We start from the raw sequence: 25,060 nt of genomic DNA, 5'->3' as shown, positions 1-25,060 counted from the left end.
ACTCCACAACAACATATAGCTCAAGAATTTCTTTCACTCGACGAAAAATACAATGGTTTCATGGACTTTTGTACTGATGGTTCAAAAACAGTTGCCTTCGTAGGAAGCGCAGTAGTGCGAGGAATTGTGAAGGAAATAAAAAGATTTCCACAGTGTGCATCTATATTCACAGCAGAATGTTATGCTGTGTGTGTAGCCATTAGAAAAATAGTAAATGATAACCTCAGAAACAGCATTATTTACACATACTCACTCAGTATACTTACAGCTCTCCACTCCAGAATGCAATCACTCCAATGCTTTGTGACATCATATGCAATATAACTAACAAAAGCTACAGATAGAGCACAAAGCATAAAACTTTGCTGGGTATCTGGGTATTCAGTGATGGCGGAATTAAAGGCAACGAAAGAGCAGACCTCTATGCTGCTCAAGCTCATGACAAGCAAATAAAGAAAGTAAATATTCCCTTTAAACATTGCATGAACTTAGTAGACAGTAAATTAAAGAAGAAATGGCAGCTCACTTGGAAAAATGAACCAAATAACAAATCACACTTTTTTAAGCCAGTTTTAAGCAGATGGAAATCCTACACCCACCAGGAGCGTATCAAGGATGTGATATCTCCCGGCTTCGCATAGGACACAGACACGTACCTCACATATAATTTCATGCTTACAAAAGACAAGCCTCAATGTGAATCGTATGAAGATGAACTAACGGTAAACCATGCTTTATTTTCAATAAGAAAACTCGAAACACTGAGGAAAAAGCATTTTTCAGTTTTTTACAATTAAAATACATATACCATTCAATCCAGCAATGGTCTTAGGTGAAGATGCACGTGTTGATTTTTCACGTTTTTAAGTTTTTAAAGCGAGCAGGTGTATTAAACGAATTGTAGATCTGATAGTATATTTAGTAATTTATTATAACAAACAGACTTTTTTAAGCACACCTCAGTCAATTTCTCATTCCTTGTGCAGGCAAGGATGATTGCAAAGGTTACTCAACTTTCTTTAAAGCTTTTACTACTGTCCATTTTTGAAATGTCTTTCCTTTGGCATCACTAAATAGTAAAACAAACATTTTAGGCCACCTACTCCTCCCTACAGGGGGGCTTCTGCTTCATGCAGATGCTGATGAGTGGTGACACCATGAGTTCGAGCATCCGCAGGGACATGCGTGCAGGGGGATGATGGTGAGCAGTGCATTACCATGGACCCCAGCACCTGCGCTTAGCTGTGTATGGCACTGCTGTGTCCAGGTAAAAGGAAATCCTGGTGGCTGAGCCGATGCTGAGGGTTTGGACCTTTGAGGCCCTTCAGTGGAGGCAACACACCACTTTGGTCCCAGCTTCCTGTAGACGGCACCTCTGGCCTGACCCGACCAGGGAAAATCAGCAGTCGCCTTTTTTCCTATCCTCCCCTCCATCTTTCACCTATCTTCTTTCTCATTACTGTCCTGTCACCTTCTCGTTCTCGGTTTTTCCTTTGTTATAACGTTGTGTGGCGAACCAACAAGTTACACCATATTATGTTATAGTTGCGCTGTAGAGCTTGCGTGGGCAGGACTTGCTAGCAACTCCCTGTCCCATTGCATGTTGGGATGGCTCTGTGGTGGGTGGCTGCAATCGCAGCTGACAAACAATTTTCTTTTATAGGTCTTTTCCTTCTAGAAATGATCGTTTTCACAAATGGCAAACCAATGTCACTGCACTGTTTCTGCAAAAAAAAATCTTCCTCAGATACCACGTCATACAGAGTGAGGTACCAGAAAAGGAAGCTAGAATCATCTCTCCTTTTGTAGTTTCGAAATCTCTCACAGAATCATTGGGCCTTAGCTATGACAAAGCTGGCCAATGGCGATCTACAATTCTCCACATCAGAAACAAAACAAAGCATTTCGGACTCTAAAACATAGTAACCTTTGTAGAAATACCTGTTTCCATTAGTGCACATAGATCCCTCAACACTGTCGAAGGTGTGATCTCAGAACAAGACTTTCTCACTCTGACTGAAGCAGAAGTGCTGGATGGCCTCAAAGACCAAAATGCCACAGATGTAATATGCATTAAAATCAGAAAAGATGAAAATTCCAACAAAGCACTTAACTAGTTCTGACTTTTGCCTCCAGCCAACTCCGTGATACCATAGAAGTAGGTTATATGAAAACAGCAGTCTGACCATACATCCCCAATACTCGCTGGGGTTTCAATTCAGGCCAAAGCTTTGGCCATGGATCGCAGAGTTGTCGTGGCTGCCAAATCTGTGCCAAATGTGCATCTAATGAACACAAATCCGATGTCTGCAACACAGCACCAAAGTGCACTAACTGTAAAGGGACCCCCCCGCTCCCCGCATATTCTAGGTCTTGCCATTCCTGGAAGAAAGAAAAGAATTATATCTTAAAACTAAAGAAAGCATAACATTCCAGGAAGCACAGAAACAATTTGCACAAACCCAGGGAACATTCTTATTTTATTCACAGTCGCCTGCAAGGCTTCTCCCAGTCAGCAGAGGCCTACAAACAGTACACCTGTGGGTTCTCCACGGTGGACCAGAGCCTCTAAGGAGGCGACGGACATAACACTGAGCTCACCTGCACTGCAGCGGTGGCGGAGCTCTCTTGACAGAAAAAAAGGAGAAATCCTAATAACTTGCCCCAAAGAAATAGGGAGCTAAGTTTTCAAAATACATACCCAAAAAATCATAATTGCATTCCTAATACACTGGAATTGTAGGGTATCATTTAATAACTTGAGCGATATAAAAGACATCCTAGCCACATTCTAACCTGTGGCCTTATGTAGTCAAGAAACAAACTTGGGTCTCAAAAGCACAAATGTACTCAAGTAACAAAGTATTTTGCCGCAATCGAGAGAACGCAAGCTGGCTCTCAGGTGGTATTGCCATCATAGTAAAAAATGACATCCGAGCTCGTGAGCTTATACTAAAGCCAAAATTTGAAGCTGTGGCAGCCACCCTGCTTACACACAAAACAATAACAGTGTGTTGTATATATATATATCTTGACCCTCATTTCATAGTAACAATACAAGAATTAGAAGATCATTTATAGCAGATATACCACAGTCTTATCTGGTAGTTGACGGCTTTAATGCACATTCCTCCCTCTGGGGGAGTGGAAAAATGGACACCCGGGGACAAATTACAGAGGATTTTATTCTAAGCAAAAATATTTGTCTGTTGAACTCTGGTAAAACCACTTGCTGCTCTTCAGCCTCAGGAAAGATGAGCTGTTTAGATTTGTCGTTTAGTTTTCCGTCTGTTCTTAGCAATTTTAAATGGGATGTTATTGACAATCCATATGGCTCTGTTTAGCGTCCATACTGGAAGTCATCCCAACAAAACCGCGACGTTGGAAGCTTCCTTTAGCCAACTGGCAACTCTTTAGAGCAGAAGCCACTTTAGAAAGAATAGTTTTAGAAAATCTTGACATCTACGAGATAAATAAAAAGTTCACTGATTGTATCTTAGCTGCTGCACACTTGGCTATTCCTAAGTCTTCGGGAATGGTACGGCAAAACCACAAAGTGTGGTGGACCCAAGAGAACCTCGTAAGTTTTAAAAAGGCAAGAGCTAAAGCTCAGTACGTGCATCGTTGTGCCGAGAAAGCATCATGGCAGAGTTATGTATCATCCATAAACAGTCGGATCACATTTAAAAAATGTGGGAGCAGTTCAGAAAGTTAAATGGCAGCTTCTCACCATTCATAGTTCCTCTTTTAACAACACCTGGCACACAAACAAATATAAGAAAACAGGCAGACATAGGGGAACAATTTGCTGCAGTTTCTAGTTTGTCACATATTATACCCAGTCATTTCTAAAATACAAAAATATATCTGAAATACAGGCTCCCAAGTGGAGGTGCTAACAAATAATACACTTAATTACCCTCCAGCAAATCAATAGAGCATTGTCTGCCGGCAGAAAAACTGCTCCAGGACCCGACCAAATACGCTATGAAATGCTGGCCAATCTTTCTCAGCCTTTCGTAGTGGCTCTTTTAAGCTTCTTTAACAAGGTTTGAGTATTGTGGAAAAGACTCAAAGCCAGGAAGACACCTAATATTGTTCCATTCCTTAAACCCGGGAAGCCACCAACATCTCCTAGCAGTTATAGGCCCATTGCCCAATCCTTTGAATGTGCCCTGAATATAAGATTAACTTTTCTCCTTCAATCCTATGAACTTCTTGACAGCCATCAGTGCGGTTTTAAAAAGGGATGCTCCACAACAGATCACCTGGTTCATCTTGAAAATACTGTCAGAGATGGTTTTGTTCATAAACAACACTCTTTTGCTGTATTTTTCGATTTAGAGAGGGCATACGACACGGCCTGGAGATTCGGGATTCTTCAAGACCTTGCTGAGTTTGGTACACGAGGCAGAATGCTAAACTGCCTTGAAGACTTCTTATCTAACCATTCATTTCATGTCCGCCTGGGTACAACCCTTTTGAGGAATTTCATTAAAGAAAACAGAGTACCTCAGGGGTGCGCTGTAAGCACAACTTACTTTTTTGTAAAATTGAACTCTCTTACTAAAATAATCCTGTTATGTATTCATTCAGTCTATGTAGACAACCTTCAGATAGCTCGCACATCGTACAATATATCAGCATTGGAAAGACAAATACAAGTAACAATAAATAAACTGACAACATGGACAGATAGAAATTGTTTCCGGTTTTCTCCACAGAAATTGGTGGCCATTCTTTTCTAACTTAAACGGGGCGTGCAAGCAGATTGACTCTATATCTGAATGAAACACAGTTACCCCTAAAAAATGAACACAAATTTCTTGGCATTAATTTTGACAGAAAGTTCTTTTGTGCCTCACATAAACATGTTGAGAAAGAAAGCCTCTTGATCACTGAACACACTCGAAGTGCTGTCGCGAAAACACTGCGGTGCCGACAGGGCGTGTCTCTTACAAACTTATCATTCTCTAGTACGTACGCTCTACCCTGGATTATGAATGTAAAGTGTATAGGTCAGTGAGACCATCGTACCTTGACTGATTGGACTCAATTCATAATTTAGGTTTGCGTCTTTCCGCTGGTGCATACAGGACGTCGCCCATTGACAGTTTTTATGTAGAAACTGACGAACCATCACTTACAGACGAAAGAACGAAGCTCACGTGTTCATACATCCTGAAAATCCATTCAATACCTAAATACATCTGTCAGCAAAGGTCACAAAGTGCCCCTCTAAAGCACCATTTAACAACAAGCCACAGACTAACAGGCCACAGCTCTTATATTTTGAAGATATGTGCCAAAACCTCAGCCTAGTAGATACATTGCCCAGCACTGCTCGAAGATGAGATCACCTCCATGGTATTTTTCCTACAATCTGTGATTTTACTCTTACACAGTCCTGTAAAAAACAAACTCCACAAGAATTTTGTGCACTTGAGGAAAAATACAGTACTTTTACGCCATATTATACAGAAGGCTCAAAAATAGATTTTTACATTGGAAGCGCAATAATACAAGGGAATTGGATTGAAATAGTAAGGCATCTACAGTGCACATCAATTTTCACTGCTGAATGTTACGCCGTCTATGTAACCATTGAACAAATACTAAGCGAGAACCTCACAAACAGTATTATTTATGCAGACTTCTTAATTTACCTACTGCTGTCCACTGTAGAAACACAATCACTCCTATGATTGGTGACATCATACACAACATTGTAGCAGCCACAACTCAAGGACAAAACATAACATTGTGTTGAGTTCCAAGTCATGTGGGAATAAAAGGCAACGAGAGAGCAGATCTGTGTGCTGCTCAAGTTTGTGGCAAGGAAATAAAGAAAATAAATATACCCTTTAAGGATTGCATAACTTAGTAAAAAAGAAATGAAGGAAAAAATGGCAGACAGCTTGGAACAATGACATAAACAGCAAACAGCACTTGGTGAAGCCAGTTCTAAGTGAGTGGAAGTCATATTTGCACCAGGAGCGTTTCATTAAAGTTATTTTATGTCATCTCCGTATAGGCCACACGCATCACACTCAATTTTCTATTGTCAATACAAGACAAACGGGTTTGTGAAAAATGTGTAAAAAGCTAACTGTTGATCACATATTATATATACTCATGGCGAAACTTGAAAAACTTAGGAACAAATGTTTTACTCAGTTTTATAATAAACACATTCATTTACACCCATTGCTGCTTTTAAGTGAAGATGCAATTGTTGACACGACTTGTGTTTTCAGCTTTTTAAGAGAAGCTGGTTTTGCCAGCAAGCTCTAAATTTTTACCCACTGATTCAATTCATTTCTTGAAACACCTCAGCCACCTTCTCATTCCTGAGAAGAAGGCTGAGGTTTTGTTTTACTGGTTGGGAGGCTCAACACCCTTGCCCATCCAAGAATGCCTGCTAAGACTCATCGACCTTCTTCAAAGCTCCTAATACTCGCCATTCATGAAATTTAGTTGTTTTTCATGATTAGGTAATACAAAGACAATGTTTTATGCCCTGTACACCACCGATAATTAATATTTCTAAAATAGTCTGCAATACAATTTTTCTTACATTGAGCTTAGCGCATGATGCCCTGAGTTGTCTATGTGCCATAAAACACAACACAACTAGGCCGTCTACACCACCGATCACTTTTCATAATTTTAAGAATTCTGCAGAAAACTATTCTATACCTTCTGCTTGGAGCATATGACCTTAGCTGCCTATGTGCCATTAACCTAACACAAGCATAAACGCTTAGCTTAAGTGTACCTCCAGCTTTTAGTGAGAAGGAAATGAGTGGGCATGTTTTGTAATCCAAAGTGTTTTTGCTTTCATGTAGTTTTCTGTGCACAGTTTTCGCTATTTAAATTCTGTCCCGACTTTTATGCCACTGGCTTCATTTCATTCGTGCTCCGATTTCAATACTTCCCTCTCTACTGTGTGTGTCTATTGCTCTTGTATTTTTTCAAATACAGCCTGTAGAATATGTGCAGTAGCATCACCTTCCTCGTGCCATTCCATCTCATCTGCTCCACATCAGCCCAGGTCCTTTTATACCCGCTGCTTCGTCTTCTCTCATGTACATTGCATTTTTAAGTAGCGACATTCTACCCTGTTTGATTTCCTTCATTATCCTTTCGGCATCATAATTTTTTCTGTTTGAGTTATAACAAGCGACCAATTGTGAAACATCTGGGCCACCAGTTCCTTATTAGGCAGACAGAAATACCAGACCGAAACTTTGACGACAACCTTACGCCCGTGGCCGAGTAGGTAGGACATCCATCTAGCCAAGAGACACTGGTCACAATCCCACTGAAACCTAAGTTTTCTTTTGAGCGTTTTATGTTTGTGTGTTTTGAAGTGGTGTGGATAGATATACAAAAATTTGGACAAGGAAGGTGAAAATATAGTCGTTAAGGGTATTCCTACTTAAAAACACAAGGAAAGAAATTAGCCCCCACTTCCACTACCCTCCTACCTCTGTCTACTCTTTGTTCTGTAATTCTACTTTCACTGGTGGCACTTTTTGACCTAGTCAGATGGGAAATGTTCTGGTGACGCGTAAAAATACTAACTTTTTGGCTCTGTGGCTAAACTTATGGCATACATTGACGAGACATTGCGATGCGCTGCACAAAGTTAAATACCAGAGGGCTGTCTAACCTTTGAGAATGAAGGCAGCGTGAAACGCGTACTTAAGCCAATATTACAGCTGCAAGACATGATCCAGAAAAGCAAAAAAACAGGCACACATGTCAGGTAGGAAAGGATTCTTATCTGAATGATTAGTGATGGTAGCACTTGGTGATTTCTGCAGCTGCCAATTTATTATACCACAGCTTGACTGCCACAGGTGTCTCACCCTGAAAACTATATTAAACTGCGAGTAAGTGACTATTTTCTGCTCGCAGCACAAGGTCCAAACTACTACATGCTTGTCAAGTATGCATTTCATATGTCTGCTCATAAATATTTCTGCGAGTTGGATCCCGTCGACATTTTTTCAGTGGCATAGAACAACTGAAGTAATTACTGAGGATACTTAAGGCACTTGCATGCGAGTAATCTAAAAGCATTGCAATTCTATTCCAATTTTATTTCAGTTGCTTTCTATTCCTTTGTAGTTGGTGCACTTGTAAGTACTAGTACGAACTATTGCTGGTTAACATTTCCTATTTTCCCGCCTTTGATGATGTGACACCATTTCAAGACTTGAAACATTGGAACAGGTGTGTTTTTCCAGAATCATTTCAACAATTTCTGCATTTGGAGGGTTTGATGAAATTTTAAGCAAGTAGAATTGTATGAAGTTGTAGATATTGAAATATATTGCAGACAAATCAGTGGTGATTGTAAAGGTATGCTGGAAGTGCAAGAAAACAACTGGTATCCAAGCCCAACGCAGCATATGCAGAGCCTGCTGCTAATGCAACTTAAAGGCCATGGCGAGAGGAGAAAGGCGTTCCTCCCCTGTGCTGCAGCTGCTGTCCTCCTCGCCTGTGAAAACAGTCCAGAAATGTGCCATCCTAACAATTTATACAAGTGACAACATCGAGTGAAACACTGTAGTTAAAAACTTTTGCTTCTCTGCAGCCGATGTGTATTCCTCATATCTGATGACTTAAAATGCAGGTTGTGCCGGAAGCTCTCGCTGCCAACATGATTTCTGTGCAGAGCACATCTCTGCGCTGTTTGCCCTCAGTGAGTGGAATCACTGAGTCCGCCGTGCACTCGGCCACCTCCTGCGAGACATGCATCAACCAATTCTCCATGTGACACCTCTTGGAGCAGCACCATTAGAACATGCAGTCACTGAAGTCTGAAGGGAGGCACGGCTGTAGATACTGCCTACAGACCAGCGACTACAGGTAAGGCAAAATTTGGTCATTCAGCGTTGTTAATGGTAGATATACATCTCAGCAAGACGGTTCTTCGAGGATTTTTTAAGGGGCCTTGAGCACTGCTTGTAAAGTTGTGGAATGCTTGGGATGATAACAGGTGCCATCTCACGAGTAGTATGCTCCAACCACAATGATGTAGTTATTGAGCTAGTTTGTATACTTGCCTCTGAAGGTGTTTCACGGCCCCTTTAATGTGGAATAAATGGGCTTGGGGACAAGGGCGATATTTAAGTGTTTCGACAGGGAAGTGCACGGTCTGATATAGAGTATTGGTACTCGCAAAAAAACTCCGTACTCTCTGCGGGCAACGGAAAGTGATAGCTGGGTGGCAACAGATGGGTATACATTATGTAGTGTGCATTTTTGTTTTCTCTAGGGCTGTGCGAATATTCGGAATTTCGAATACGAATCGAAAATTTTTGATATTCGGTTCATATTCGTATTCGAGAAATGATATTCGTAAATTTTCGAATATTCTAAAATTCCCGAATACTTGGCAGAGATCGTATACCGCGCCGACTTTCGTAAATTTGATTGCGGCAAAAGCACAATATCTGGCAAATGATCTGAATATAGAGTTTAAAGTTCCAGGAAAACAATATAAAGGCCCTGTTCTCTTTCTTCTCCATCGTTTATCGCGTGGACCAATCGCATTCCGATGCCGCTAGGCTTGACCATGTGCGCAATTCCGCAAGTGGGCTTTCCCACATACCACACGTGCTGCGAACAAGATGGGGGACAACCCGCTTCTAACAGTTGCAGCGCGAAAGCGCGTTTATTTTTATCCTTCCGTAATATGTTATCTAATTAAAGCCCACACCCATGGCATTCGTTCTGTCATCTTAACTCTCTGAGCGTGACCACCGCCACTTTGTTTTGGTCAACTAAGCTATGCGGGAAAGCCTACTTGCAGAACTTCGCGTGAGGCTCCTTAAGGGGCGAGTAGAGGTGTCACAACAGGGCAAGCGATCCTGTAAAAATCCCGCCTATTGCATGGTGCACTGTAACCCATGCACCTCTTAAGTGGGCTTAACGGCAGGCGTGATAACGTTCGGAGGGTCCCTGTCACTAGGTCAAAAAATAACTTGGCCGCGTAGTTTTGGTTTCCGAGTTTCGCCACTCGCCCGTGGCAATGGCAACGGTCGGCCCGCGCATTCGCCAGTAGTCCAGTGTCTCAGTACCGTGCCGCTTTCAGACGCTGACTGACGCATCGCTGGTCATTTTTTTTTTCTTTAGAAGCAGTCTTGCCATTCTGGCATCAATGTGCGTTCCCATCTCGCTTATGTTCGCGATGTCTTCCAGCTCGCCGAAACACATGTGCTCGTCACGGGATTACACATATTTGCACAATAGAGCCGCCTCATCTGACTGCCGCATTTTCGGTAGTTTTTTTGTTGTTTTTTTCGGGGCCGCGGGGCTTTTTATAAACCGACCTTCGAATAAGCCGGGCATTTCTGTCGGTTCTTTGAACTCCGAATTAATGAGGTTTTACTAGCCATCATGTTATTTTTGCTTCCAGTCTTGTCGTGTTATTGATTGCATTTTGCCTGACTACATTACAGGTTGGATACTGTTATACCAATGTTTGCTTGTTTATCTTTTCTGAATTTATTTTTTGTGCTGACCAGATATTTGATCCATTATTCGAAGCCATTTTTTCTTCATATTCGTATTTGATTCGTATTCGAAAATTTCAATATTCGCACACCCTTCGTTTTCTTGATCCCTTGTGCCATCGGCGAGGCTAGTGTGTTCATCATGTCAAACCTGCTCGTATTTTACATGCAGATGTTCCTCCTTGTCTCGACACTGACGGCCAGCACACTGCAAGCATCAGCATGCTCGGTCATCGACACACCGTCCCCTTATGGAGACTGCGCATACCAGCCATCCTGTCAAGCTTCTGTGTACCCGGTCATCCAAGTGCCATTCTCCCACAGAGCTTGCGCAAAAGAACCACCGTGCTATGACGATCGATGGGCACTATCACGGCCAGCTTCATCGACATCAACTCCGGCTATAAAAAGAACGCTGCCTACAAGTTCCTTCAGTGGGCACGTCGGCTGGCTGCGTGTCAGCATCATGTCAAACCCGCTCGTATTTTACATGCAGGTCAGTAACACATTTTCTACTGTTAAAACAAGCGACCGACGTGTCATTCAGCTGACGTGCCCACATAGTGTCGTTATGGTCCTCCTTGATTTAAATGATTTTGTTTTATCTTTGCTGATGCTTTGCAGCGATGTAGAGCCCAACCCCGGGCCCCCGACTGAACAAATGCTAGCTGAACTACTCGAAGGCCAAAAGAACATCCAAAGGCGCCTAAATGAAATTGAATCTAAACTAGAATTTGTAGAAGCCCCAGTAACAGCCATCAAGGAAATGAATGTAAAAATATGCAGCCTTGAGAAGACTATTCGAAATTTAGAAGGCAAACTGACTGATTTAGAAGACCGCTCAAGGCGGAACAACATCCTGGTTTATGGTATTCCCGAGAAAGACGAACAAACACATGATGACCTAATTAAAAGTGTAGTCGAGGACGTATTTGATACCACGCTTGGTGTGCGAGTAACGTCCGCTGAACGAATACACAGGATAGGCCAGATTCAGCCAGATAAATCACGGCCAATTATAATAAAACTGATGGACCATGGTGAAAAAATGGATGTACTGAAGAATTGCTTCAAGTTGAAAGGCAAAAAACTCTCAGCCTCGGAGGATTTTTCAGTGCCCACTAGGCAAAAGCGAAAGAAATTATGGGACAGCACAAGCGAAATTGGAGCAAGTAGAGAGAAAGTTAAGCTGCTCTACGACAAAATCAAGATAAATAATGAGCTGTTTCAATGAAACGAAGACAGCAATAGAAGGGTTCCTGTTGGCAAACAAGCAAGCAGGCATAGCCGTCAAAGCTGAACCGAAACTTGCAATAAAAGACCTCTTCGATGCATCAACCTTAATGCTCGGAGCATCATAAATAAATCTGAAGACCTGGAGAGCATAGTATCAGCGTACAAACCGCTCATAATTGTAACAGAAACTTGGTTAAACTCTAGCATTCGCGACGACGCGATTACACCGCCAGGTTACAGTATGTTTCGAAAAGACAGGGATTCCCGAGGGGGTGGTGTGGCAATTATATTTCAAGAAGTGCTAAATGTAACACGTCTACCTGACATACCTGCGATTGAATGTGTTATCGCGAAAGTACATCTAAAAGAATTATACTTCATCGTAGGCAGATTCTACAGGCCCCCAAATAGCAATATTACGTTTTTTGATCAACTAAACGAATTTCTATGTTCTACCAAAAGTCTTTCGTCAAACATGTTACTTGGCGGCGACTTCAATATGCCTTCTATTTGCTGGGACGGCCCATTTCCCGATCCCCTGTCTGGGGCAGCTGAACCACTTGTTGACCTAATAATTTTGCACGGCTTAACACAACTGGTAAGGCAACCAACCCGCATCCTGAACGACACTTCTTCGATATTAGATCTTTTCCTGGTCAGCAGTAGCCTACTTCAGCATGATCCAAAAATACTTGTTACTGAGGGCATATCTGACCACAAAATGATATGCTTAAACTTGGAACTCAAATATGTGACAAAAAACAAAAAGGAAGAACGTTTGGTGCCAGTCTTTTCACGTGCTAGTGACGTCGACATATTAGATGCCTTAGATAGTTCCTTCTCTAACTTGGTCCTTCTTGCTGAATCAACTGAATGCTGTGTGGACAACCTGTGGTGCTTTTTCAAAGAACTTGTTCTGAGGTGCATCAAGCACTTCATTCCCGTGCGGCTGAAGAGAACACAACATATGAATCCCTGGAAAACAAAAGAAATTGTACGTCTGGGAAGAAAAGCGAAAAAAATTAGAAAGCAGCATCGCAGGTGCCCTTGGCATCTAATGCAGATAAGCTTTGCGCATTACGTTTGCAGTTGAAAGACAGTATCAGTAAAGCCAAAAAACACTTCTACACTGTTTTTATGAAGAATTTTCTCCTTTCTTCCCCGGCAAAGTTTTGGCGCCACTTCTCTTCAAAAAAGGAGCCCTTGCCCAGTTTTTGCATAAATAATGAAACAGTGACCGATAAAGCATTGATAGCAGTGTCATTTAATGAGTTGTTTTGCTCTGTGTTTACAAACGACGATGGTATAAGACCAAGTTTCAACCTACCCGCTAATTGTCCTCCTATCGATAATGTCTGCATATCAGAAGAAGGCGTTCTGTCATTATTGCTTAACTTAGATACTAAAAAATCCCCGGGAATTGATGGCATACCAAACGCCTTCCTTGTAAGGTATGCCGAATGGTGTTCAAAATACTTGTGTTTACTATTTAGCAAATCCTTGTCGCGAGCAGAGTTACCAAATGATTGGAAATATGCCAAGATTACACCAATACCCAAAACAGGAGACCGCTCATTAATTACTTCATACAGGCCCATCTCAATACTCTGCATATCTGCTAAGACATTCGAGCATATTATCTTCAAGCACAATATGACGTTTGTCGAAATTAATAACATCATAGATTATAGGCAGCACGGGTTCCGTAAAGGGCTATCGACTACAACGCAGCTAGTCGAAACTGTTCACGACATCGCAGCAGTTCTAGATAGGCAAGGCCAAGTTGACATGATTTTCTTAGATTTCGAAAAGGCATTTGGCCGCGTGTGTCACCAAAAGTTGCTTCTAAAATTAAAACCGATATTAAAAAATGACTCACTGCTACAATGGATAGAGGCATATATTTCATCAAGGAAACAAAGCGTGTTCATTGATGGAATGTGTTCAAGGCCAGCACTTGTTCGTTCCGGCATCCCACAAGGATCTGTTCTCGGCCCGTTATTTTTTCTTATCTTTATTAACGACATAGTAACAAATATACCGGTGAAAATCAGGTTGTTTGCAGACGACTGCATCCTTTATAATGAAATTAACAGCCCAAGAGACCAGGCCGTATTAAATTCTTCACTTACCGCTATCGAAACATGGTGCTTGACATGGCAAATGAAGATAAATACAAAGAAAACAGTAGCAATGACAGTCACCAGAAAACGGCAACCATTACCCTTTAAATACTGCATCAATGGACAGGTTCTCTCTTCTGTACTAAGTTACAAAAACTTAGGTGTAATTCTAACATCTGACCTCAGATGGAATGAACACATAACCTACATCACAAAAAAGTCCATGCAGAAACTGGGATATCTGAGGAGATGTTTGCGACAGTCAACACAAGAAATAAAACTTCTAGTGTATAAAACCTACATTAGACCAATCCTTGAATATTGCTGTATTGTATGGGATCCATGGACCCAGCAAAATATCAATAAGTTGGTGAGCATCTAAAGAAAATCGGTAAGATTTATATTCAGTTCCTATAGCTGGCGCACTTCACCAAGCGTACTTGTTAAACAGGCTGGCTTAGACCCACTACGAATCAGACGCTATCGGGAAAGGTTGAAGATCATGTATTTACTGTACCATGACAAACTAGGAGTAGAAAAGAATAAGTACATTGAACCAGTCACTAGACGCCCAATGTGATCGCATCAGTCAAAAAAATTAAAGGAATATTCTAGTAAAACCGATGGTTTCAAAAATTCATATTTCCCACGAACGGTCCGAGATTGGAACTTGCTGTCTCCAAACACAGTGGAAAGTCGATTGGCCGAGTCGTTCTGCAGCGCGCTAAAGAAAAACTTAGGTATGTAAATCTTGTATTGGAAACAGATGAAGTATAACCTGTTTTATTTATTTGTTGTGATTTTCTCTACCACAGCGATGGTCTACAATTAGCATTCATGTGCCTACATTTTTTTTTACTTTTTTATGCAAAAACTGTGCTAAAAATGTTTTGCAGTGCTTTTTATGCTGTGTTATGTTTGTTTCTATCTTATTTCTCACTCCTGCCTAAGGCCTCAAATAAAACTGGCAGTATCTTCGAAATAAAATAAATAAATAGTGTGCCCTCTCTGCTCCTCCTTTCATCCTTTCCCACACAGAAACAGTGTTACCAGATACACGCAGGCCCATACCTGAGAGTGGCCCATCGTCTGCTTACCACTCACCTGCTGGTCCACTTGGAGGAGATGCCGCATGAGTGCACCAACTGTGGACAGCACTTCAGCCGAGCGGCTAACCTGGCGCGTCACCGCAGAATGCAGCACTTTATCAATTATAAGGTTATGTTGTGTGTTGCCTATGCAGAAAGGGGGCGTTTGAACCACTTTTGTTTGTGACAATGATGGGCATTTGTGATGGTGAACCAACACGCCCAGACATTCCTTCCTGATGTGAATGTCTACTAGGTTATCAAATGGGTAACTCTCAAGGCATTTTACTAAAACAGTAAAACTAGTTGTGCCATCCCACAAAATCACACCACTGACAAGTGAGGGTGAATGACAGATGCTATCACTTGCCAGTAGTGCCACCCACTAACCCACCAATCTCTACAACAGCAAAGGCTGCACCCTGCTGTCCAGAAGCCAATGACAGAAGCATCATGGGTAGTCAAGCAAAGGAAATTTATTTCACAACTTTACAAGGCACAAAGATGGCCAGAGGAATCAGATGAATGATCCTGAGTAGTGAATTAATTGAGCCCAGACTAATGATATTCCATTGCACTGGCTTCAAAACCGGAAGAAGCTTAACTCACTGCCTTGGTCAACCACTGCTGAATTCAATGTAGTGGCAGTCACGCATGCCTGCAAGAAAAGGGTCCAGTTCAAGCCACCACACAATGTGCAGAGTGACAGCAAGACTCATGATCTAAGACACAAGCATATCCACTCAGTGCAATATAATCACCATCGGACTGAAGCTTAGGCTTTGTGAAGCAAATCAAAGATATCTTTTATGCCAGACAGCAGCAGATGCACTCCATCAAACTTGGTTCTAAAACAAAAAAAATTAAAAAATATAGTAGAGTACATGTGTAGTATGGTATCAAGCTTAGATGTCTTCTCACTGATGATTCTGGCAGAAAGCATATAGAATGGTTATTTGAGAGTGTAGCCTAAGAACTGATAATGCAATGTCAGAATTTTTACTGACAATCAAATGTAAGAATTACAATGATTGAATTTGGCAGTGGGAAGAGAGTGCAAACAAGTTCTATGAAAGAAGTGTACAAAAGGATGAAATGTCACGATCATAACAATGACAAATAAAACTCACAGAATTTCCTTGGATTGCATTTCTAACTTGTTAATCTCTGGCTGCTTATGTGGGTTTCAAACTAGAGAAGCATCATCAAAAATGGAGGATTAGAGGTCTACACATTAGTAACATTGTGTCTTTTGGAGAGATCCTTAGCTTTCACTGTAGATAATCTAGTTTTGTTAGAGCTTTTGGTACATATGTAGTGAATGCGATTAGACCACGACATGATATGCGCAAAAATGACAGCAAGACAACTTTTACTCCGATACCTTATCTACAGCACGGCCACTGAAAGAATAACTAAGAAGTGAAAGATAATGTTTGTCACAGAAAGACATCAGGATGTTTTTAGCAGAATTTATGTTCATTGATGTTCAAGGGAATACTCCTATCTAAAGCAAACAGTGACTCCAGTGCCACACCATACGAGTGAAATAATTAGGAGAATAAGAATTGAGTGGAGTGCATTTGGTAGACACTCTCAGTTGATTAATAGTAGCTTATCAATATCTCTCAGGAGAATAGTATATACCAGCTGTATCTTAAAGGTACTCACCTAAGGGGCATAAATGTGGAAGTTCCAGTAAAGGGCTGAACTTCAGTTGAGGGCAAATCAGTATGCTACAAAAAAAGGAAAATGGTAAGTGGTAATTATTTGCGAAAACCCGTCTAATTATTTTCGAAAACCCGTCTGTTAGCATAGGCTCAAACTCAATCCTTTCAGCTGATCACGTATTCTTTTTAGGCATAGTACTGGACAAACATCTTAAATTTCAGACCCACATCTGATCTATTTTTCCGAAAAATGGCGTATGGTATTAGAGTATTAATTAAAGTTCGCCCGTATTTCTATGTTCCCATTCTCATTTCCCTCTATTACTCGTTCATCCACTCCTATATTCAGTATTGCATTTCATCTTGGGGAAACACGTATCATTCGCATTTATCTTCTCTGCAAACTATTCAAAATCAAGCAATTCGAATTATCACTTTTAGTCACAACTCTGCAAATGCCCCTCGTCTGCTCCTATCATACAATATTTTATCAGTGCCCAAAATAACCGACTACAAATTATGCACCCTTATGTAGAAATGTGTTAGAAATCTACTTCCCTTTTCGTTAACTAGCAGTGATCAAAATCTGCGTCGCAACAACATGCGTTTTGCTAATAACATCAACTTTTTACTCCCTAAACCTAACACTAATTATGGAAAGCAAACAGTTCGTTTCACTGCCACTACATTATGGAACTCATTACCAGTTAGCATTAAGCAATCACCTAATATCTGTGCCTTTAAATCCGCTCTTCGTCAGTTTTTACAATCCTCCTAATAGTATTTTACTTGGTATATGGTACTAGTTTTTTTATTTATATTATTCAATGAGTTGTCTTTTGTATTGGTCTGTATGATATTAGGTGTGTAATCATTTTTTATTCAAATAAGGGTTTGCATTATTTCTCGTATTTCACTCACTGCTCATTTATGATGCCAAAAACTAATTTTTTTTGCATCTGCTGCCTGTAATTCATTTTTACAATTGTTCTTACAGGAGGTCCCGTCCACAGTCTCTGATTTTGGGACCTCCTTCTGTATTCCAATGTTTTTCTCTAACCTTGTGCCATAAACATGTAATAAACGAACCTTGAAAAAAATACAATAAAAGACCAGAAAAGAGCAGAGTGCGTGAGTGAACAAAGACTTGTTGATAGTATTCCAGTTGAAATTAAGAAGAAACGGCCACGGGCGGTGCATGTAATGTGAAGGCAAGATAACTGATGTTCCCTTGATCCATTTGCTTCTCAAGATGCCGATTTGCCATCTCCACTTTAAAATTTTTCTGCAATTACACATCAGCAGATGGCATCACATACTTACTGCAAATATTTTTGCAGTAGTTTTCATGCCACATTACAGTGTAGTTGCGAATTTCGAAAATTTATTGCAGGAAAAAATTCTTTTTTTCACTGCTTCTTTTGAACACGGCCGTGACAATACAGGAAGACTTAAGCTTCAGGGTGACATAAATTGATGTGCTGCTTTTTGGCAGAGAGGGGATGCAGACTGCAAATACCATAAACTTTTATATGATACTGAGAGCAGTAAGTGTGACTTTATCTGCAAGATGGTCATTAGGACTCTCAGCATGGCACTTGAGATGTAGCTTGAGTTCCTGTTTAAAAACCTGAAAGCTTGCAAGGAAATATTAGTCACTGTGATGTATTTTGCTGTTTACATCAGTTAGCAAAAATCATCTGAAAATGAATGTGCTACACCAAGCAGTGTGTTTATCTCGACGAAAAGACTGTTCACTTAGCTATGCTGCCCCGATACAAGAACGCCAGAAACTTCGTCTAACTCCGTCCCAAATGCATCCAGAGGTTTTTGAATGACTCATTTTTATTGCCAAATACCTCCAAATGACGGCATAGCAGAAAGCATTCTGAGATTTTTAGTGCGCAAAAGCAAAGAAAAAAGCTAGGGGCACGCTTAAGCTATGCATTTAAAAGTAGAATGCCATAGCTGGTTTGTGGGGGTTTAATGTCCCAAAGCAGTTCAGGCTATGAGGGACATTGTAGTGAATGGCTCTTTAAATTTTGCCCATCTGGTGTTCTGTAACGTGCACTGACATCGCACAGTACACATGCCTTTAGAATTTCACCTCCACTGAAATTTGACCGCTGAGGCCAAGATCAAGCCCGTGTTTCTCGAGTCAGCAGCCAAGCACCTTAACCAACGAGCTACTGCTGCGGCAGAACGTGATAGCAATAATGGGTTAAAGCACATGCATGCAGAATTGGTCTCTCTGCTTTACATTGACAGATCCCTGGGAATCCTCTCACCACTTTTTGTACAGTGGCGCAGCAGTTACTCAATGCACCACTGCCCTGTGATAGCAGGTGCTGCCATAGGTGCAGGTTGCGAGACCCAGGGTGCTCTTCCTGAACAACCTCTCTCAGCTGGTCATTAATTTTATTGCCACCTGCCACGGTGGGCAGTTTGCTCACAAACTGGTGGGCAGATTGTGATGATGTAACAAGGTCAAGTAACCAAGGTGGCCCACCTGTCACCTAGGTTGCTTCTCCACAGATCTTTCATAGATTTTTCACTCATGGCCAAAAATGCCGAGGCCAGTTTTTTTGCGACACAGTGCCCTTAATGCCGTCTCGTTAAAACAGCGAAAGCTCTAAGGGGTGTGACAAGTCCCACTGTGCAGTTTACAAACGTGCTGCTTTAAGATTTTTCACAAACCAGAAAACTTTTACTGGCACTAGATTTGTGATTGTCTTGGAGGCTGAATAAAATAAATAATTATTATCATTCTTGAAAGAAATTAGCAGGCTGCATCTGAAAGATATTGTGACGAAGACGTCGAACTGTGAAGTGGCACGGGCAGGAGCGCTCACGTTAGGCCAGCAGCCATTAAATCATCTTATTGCCATCGATCATTGTGTCTCTTTCTTCGGCTGGCTGCCGTGTAACATTTGGTGGAGCTTGAGGGGTATCATTGACATCCTGGTCCTGGAGCTTTGGCGTCCTGCATCAGCCATGGTCGCCGGCCGCGAGTTCTTAGCCTGCGTCGCTCAGCTGTGCCCCAGCCTTTCAGACCTGAATCGACCTCGTTGTTGTAAAAAAAAATTGCAAACAGGCAGAACATGAAGCTGAAAGCCAAAGAGGCGACCTTCTTTTAGGTGCTAATATACACTGCAGGGCTCAAAAGTTAGCCAAATTCACCTGCCAACAGAATGCTATAGTGCTTCCGACTTGATCACAAGATGGCAGGAATCACATCAGTAGTATAGAGATAAACAGGAATTAGGGATAAGGGAGTGATGGAGGCCCGTCAGCTCAGTGCAGACGTTTTTTGTAAATGATATTCTCATACGATGTACTCATCTTCATGACGAGAAGAAAGTTATAGAGAGTAAAGGCAGGTAAACTGCATCACACTGGCTGGGCATCTGAACTGCTCCAGGAGAGGAAGGAATGACGGAGGTGAAGAGTGAGGGAGAGAGAGAGAGAAGTGCACATAGTACACACCAAGCAGCGTTTAGAGCATGTGTGGGTAAATCCAACCCGGTTATGCTCAGGATCGTTGTGTCGCAGCTTACCTGCGCACTAGAGAAGCAGCGGTGGGTCTCTTGGCTTGCTCACAAACATAGGGCGTTGGGCTAGTTGGTTCTGCATGACTGAAAAGTGGGACAGCAGTGCAAAGAACGGGGAGGAAGGGTGCAAGCAACGGTTGGTAGAGACAGCTGGCCTAAATGAGTGTCTGCTTTTCTGCTTGCTAAGACTATATTCATGCTGATGTCTGAAAACACAAGCACAGTGCACACACAGTAGAGCAGGAAATAGAGAGATTTCAGCTTGAGTTGAATGGTGCTATATATTAGTAGAAAAAGTAGTGCAATTCTGTAATACTGAAAAATGCACGGAGTATAGGCAAAAAAACATAGACAAACACCTTACACTACAGATGATGCCCACTTATTCCCTATTCAGAATGATTTTTAAGACCAACCTTGAATCAATGATACAAAGGCAAACCTATTATTAGGAGTGCGAATGATGGCTTAGGTCTAAGCAAAAGCAATTGAAAAAATCACATGGCATTTTTTCACTCATGGGTCGAATGCATATTTCACTATTAATATATATTTGCACCCATATGTTTACAGGGCATACTTACTCCACTGTACCAACTGACTCACAGCATCGGATAGCAAAGTATGAGCGGCCACATTTGTTCAATATCCACAGAGGAGTGAGCTCTAATTGCAATCTGAAAACACCTTGTGCCATGGCGCTCTTTGGCCATAGATGCCCTTACTCCATAAAAATCCACAGTCATCATCTAATTGCAATCTGTTATGCAGTGACATGAACCGACAGTTCCTTAGGTAACAGAGTGGATTACGGGTGAAGCAGACATACAAGACGGCACCGACAGTAAGGTAAGCAGCAGATTATATTGGGGAGTCTTCAGGTATAAGGAGGCCACTTGAAGTAGGCATAGCTGGGCCAGTGATCACAATACAGTAACATTGCAAATGATGCTACAAGGACGCACACAATTCATCATTACCCTCATCGCAGACAGTGAACTGGCTGTTTAATATTTGAATTGCATTCACCCTACATTCAAGACACAGGTGTGGAGCAAAGTATAAGTTTAAGCATACGAATAACAGTAAATAAAAATAACACATAGATAAGAATGAGGAGTAAACAATGGGCACAAAGAATAAGAGTCAAAATAGGATCAGCAATGACAGAGCAGTCATCTGTGCAGTATGTGTTTCTTTAGGCCTTGGTCCATTTTCGAAAGGTGAAAAGAATTTTATTCATAATTATGCCTCAATGCAACCAGCCACATTGACGATTGCACAGTAATTAATGTGGTAGTTTTTTTCAGCCAATTTCCTGTGTAGCATAGGTAGCGAGAACATAATTCAAAATAATGCCCAACTGTGACCAACCTCCAGAACGCTCAGCCCCTAGTCGTACCTTTTGCCAAGGTAGAATTCGGCATGAGACTGCGATGACCATCCTAATCTTTATGTGGTGCCTCTTCAGTCACAGTTGCCCTTACACTCTCTTCATTGCTTAGAACCTGTACTTTGCAAGCAAGCACGATGGCATCAGTACTTACGTAACCGTTGGAGCTGAATAACAACTCGATTCTGCTTAACTTGCAATGTGTTTGTGTTTCTACACGGCGTCACTGTTGCGAGTCTATAGTCTTCTGGCCTGCTTTACTTTTACACATCCACCAGTTTAATTCAAATCCTCAGTAATGTAGACATCAGAGGTGAATGCTTCTTCCAAGACAAAGTTCATAAACACATACGTCTTTAATGCGCCAAGAAGATGGGTCGGCACTCTGGTGCTGCAAATGTGCTGAATGATAGATTCCTCTCCCGTCCTCTCCACCATGAGAGAGAAGGCGTAGGAGATGGGAAAAGAGACTGACAGGAAGCCAGTCCAGGAGAAGAAACTGGTGAGCCAGTGGGCAGAGAATAATGCATTAGTTGATATCGAGATTCGCAGCTGCCTAAATCCCTGTCTACATCGCTGTCTACGGCGTGTGTCAACACATTTCAACGGTCTGCAGTCGGGGAGTGAAATATGTCCACGCTGCAGAGAAAATCGTAAAACCTTATTTAAAGAATATATCCACAGCAGAGAAATTGTAAACATCCCTTTCACTAGATGTCCTGTGCGCATACACTGGATTCGCGGCCATGCCCAGGATCCACATAACATTCAAGCGGATGCTATGACTCATCTTCATACATTAGACGATCCGCCACCTTCCCCTCTTCCCCCAGATCCGTTCCTGTCCCACGTTTCCGATTCCGAAGTTCTGCGCCAGCGAACACGCGCTCTAATTCCTCCGTGTTCGCACCCTCTCCCCCGTAGTCTTACTCGGCAGGAGGAGGTATCCGTGCGCCGGATTCGGGCAGGGGCGGCTCTGACACCATCTGTCCGTCAACGGTGGCGTGCCAAAGATCTGCCACTACCTGACAGGTGCCCTCACTGTAGCGCTGCACCGGACATTTGTGATGTGCGGCACGTGTTGTGGACGTGCCCAGCGACGGCTGCTATCAGAATACGGCTCCTCAGGGAGGTGTGCCTGCGGTGGAACCACGAAAGTGACTACGTTAAGGGGACAATGGACAACCGTTTCATTAACAACCTCTGCGACTACCTCAGCGCAACGGTTCTTCACTCCTTCTTTTAACTTTCAATCCCGTGCATTCCTTCCCCCCTTTCCTTTTTCAACTTATGCCTCATGGCACACTTCTCGAATAAAAAAAAAAAAAAATGTCACAGGCCAGAATACAATATGCTGGGCGAGTTGGTTTCTAACTTCCATATCTACAGCGCTAAAGAGGAGACCGAATGAACACGCACACACCAGCGCTCTAGCTGTTGTGTGACGTGCGTTTTCCTTCTGTCTGGACTATGGCATTGTAGATGTGGACGTCACAGGCAATGATCAAAGAAGTGAGTCACGAAATTGCTTTTCCCTCACTCTCTTGTGCGATGTTGTTGCATCCAGATGTTAACGTGGAGTGGTAGCGGGCCGGTCTCGTGAGTGACCCGGGGGACGTACTTCGCGACTGGTGACAGATTTCGGCCTCTCCACTTTAACTAAAAAAAAGACAAAACTCCAACACTCTCGCGACTCCGGACCACCGTCGGCCACCACACGGCCAACCCGCCCGGCCGCCGCTCAAGCAACTCGCTTCTCTAACTCTGCGACCCCGGGACCACCACCGGCCGCACACGACCGATCTGTCCGGCTGCCACCGACCAACCACCCCGCTCTCTCCTTAGCGCGCGCACATCTCCTTGTCCTCCCGCCAAAACTACACCCTCAGCCAATAGGTGACTTTCCCGCCACATTTCGGAAGCAACATACCACTGCACAAAAGAAAAGCACACAATATAAAACACACGCCCTGCAACGCAAAAGAAAAGCACAAAATATCGAACACACGGCTCGCTGCAAGCTGCTCTGGCTAACTAGAAACATGCCACAACGAGGGGGGAGAAACCATTTATGACACATGCGTCCTGTTAGCCGCTCTGGCCTAGGGTGCCCGGATGCCCGCTCGCCTCCGGCGCTGGCCCATCGAGCAAGTTTCCGTGGTTAACGGGAAACATGCCACAACGAGGGTAAGAAAAACCATTTACGACACATGCGTCCTGTTAGCCGCTCTGGCCTAGGCTGCCCGCTCGCCTCCGGCGCTGGCCCATCGAGCAAGCGGCCGTGACTAACTAGAAACATGCCACAACGAGCGGAGAGAAACCCTTTACGACACATGCGTCTGATCGGACCATACCCCCTCGCTTAGGCCGAGGCTCCCGACACTCGCGCGCGACGCCGCCCTGAGAGCCTCTCCCTTTTGTCGGCGCGTTCCCCTGCTCCCCTTCGGCGGCCCTCCTCCCGCCTTACCACGACGTACGCCAGCTGCGTCGTGACAAAGTGCATCTCGCAGTTTGGACCAAATGTGATTTTTGATCTTGGAAAGTACAAACAAGCAAAAAAGAAAAGACTGCAGTTCATACTTGTCCAGTCAATACGCGAAAATACGTCTCTGCACAATTTACAACTTGGAAATGCTTCCGCCTGAGAGCTGGAAATTGAAGACACCTTCCTGAAGAGCAATGCACCCAGAAATACAGAACTTGCACGCATGAAACTACATTTGCTCTACCATTCGCAGCTGCCCTAAGCGTATAAGCTGAATAGTTCATGAACAGGAGTCCGAACAAAAATTTGCACATATTATACAGAATCGCTCACCCCACCAGCTCAATCAACAGATTGTAGCTGCTGCGCAAAGTTCAGGCGCTCAGGCACAGAATTGAAGAAGAAAATCTTATACCTACGTCGAACAGTGTGCGTCAGGCTTGTATCGATCGCCGCAAAGTTATGTGCGCTGCATGATATTGAAGGCCCGCCTCGCCACTCAAACGTAGTGCGCGCTTTTCAAACAAGCGGCTACGAAGCGGTTCATCGCAGAAAATTATGAACGGCGCTCGAGCTATGTTTCATGCCGTGAAAATTAGATCGACGCCTGTGAGCCTTACCACTATATCCGCGCGTTTCACGAGACTCTACATACTTCCGCACAACGCGCCTGAACGAGCCTCCAACCAACCTTCGTTTATAAAATAAAAACTAAAATAAACTTTTTACTTCATAGTGGCCAGATGAGTATTTAGATCCCGCCAAACGTTTCATTGGCTGAGTGGTTGTTTGTAATGCATAACTTGTGTTAATAAGATTCATCACAAAACCTTCAGAAAATAATTACTAGATGCGTGATAGTTAACCAAAACTAATTTTGCATGCCTAAACTGCCTTATCGTTGCATAAACCGCTAAGCGCTCAAGCAGACGACAGCCTTTGCGAGCGGCAGTTACGGCGCAGTTGAGAGAGATATTTGCCGAGG

At 42.7% G+C, this 25,060-nt stretch overlaps 1 protein-coding gene and 1 long non-coding RNA gene across 3 annotated transcripts in view; one reads left to right on the top strand and one right to left on the bottom strand.

The window, feature by feature from the left end:
- LOC144101958 (uncharacterized) overlaps positions 1-15,294 on the top strand; it is a 69,518-nt gene extending 54,224 nt beyond the window's left edge. The window contains exons 8-10 of one of the 2 annotated variants that reach the window (XR_013308117.1): positions 8,687-8,880; positions 10,702-11,025; positions 14,927-15,294. The gene's annotated coding sequence lies outside the window, so the exon portion shown is untranslated. Of the gene's footprint in view, positions 1-8,644; positions 8,881-10,701; positions 11,026-14,926 lie in introns of both variants that reach the window. The other variant, XM_077635199.1, reaches the window with a different exon arrangement.
- Positions 15,295-15,434: 140 nt separating this feature from the next.
- Positions 15,435-24,720, bottom strand: LOC144101959 (uncharacterized). Its single transcript, XR_013308118.1, has 3 exons — positions 24,495-24,720; positions 20,204-20,281; positions 15,435-16,712 (listed from the first exon to the last, which is right to left on the bottom strand). It is a non-coding gene; the product is annotated as an uncharacterized LOC144101959 (long non-coding RNA).
- Between the last annotated feature and the right edge of the window lie 340 nt (positions 24,721-25,060).

This window comes from Amblyomma americanum, chromosome 8 (assembly GCF_052857255.1).
Source record: "Amblyomma americanum isolate KBUSLIRL-KWMA chromosome 8, ASM5285725v1, whole genome shotgun sequence".
NCBI lineage: Eukaryota > Metazoa > Arthropoda > Arachnida > Ixodida > Ixodidae > Amblyomma > Amblyomma americanum.
Note: the sequence above shows the minus strand (reverse complement) of the source record. Positions and strands in the feature narration are given on the sequence as shown.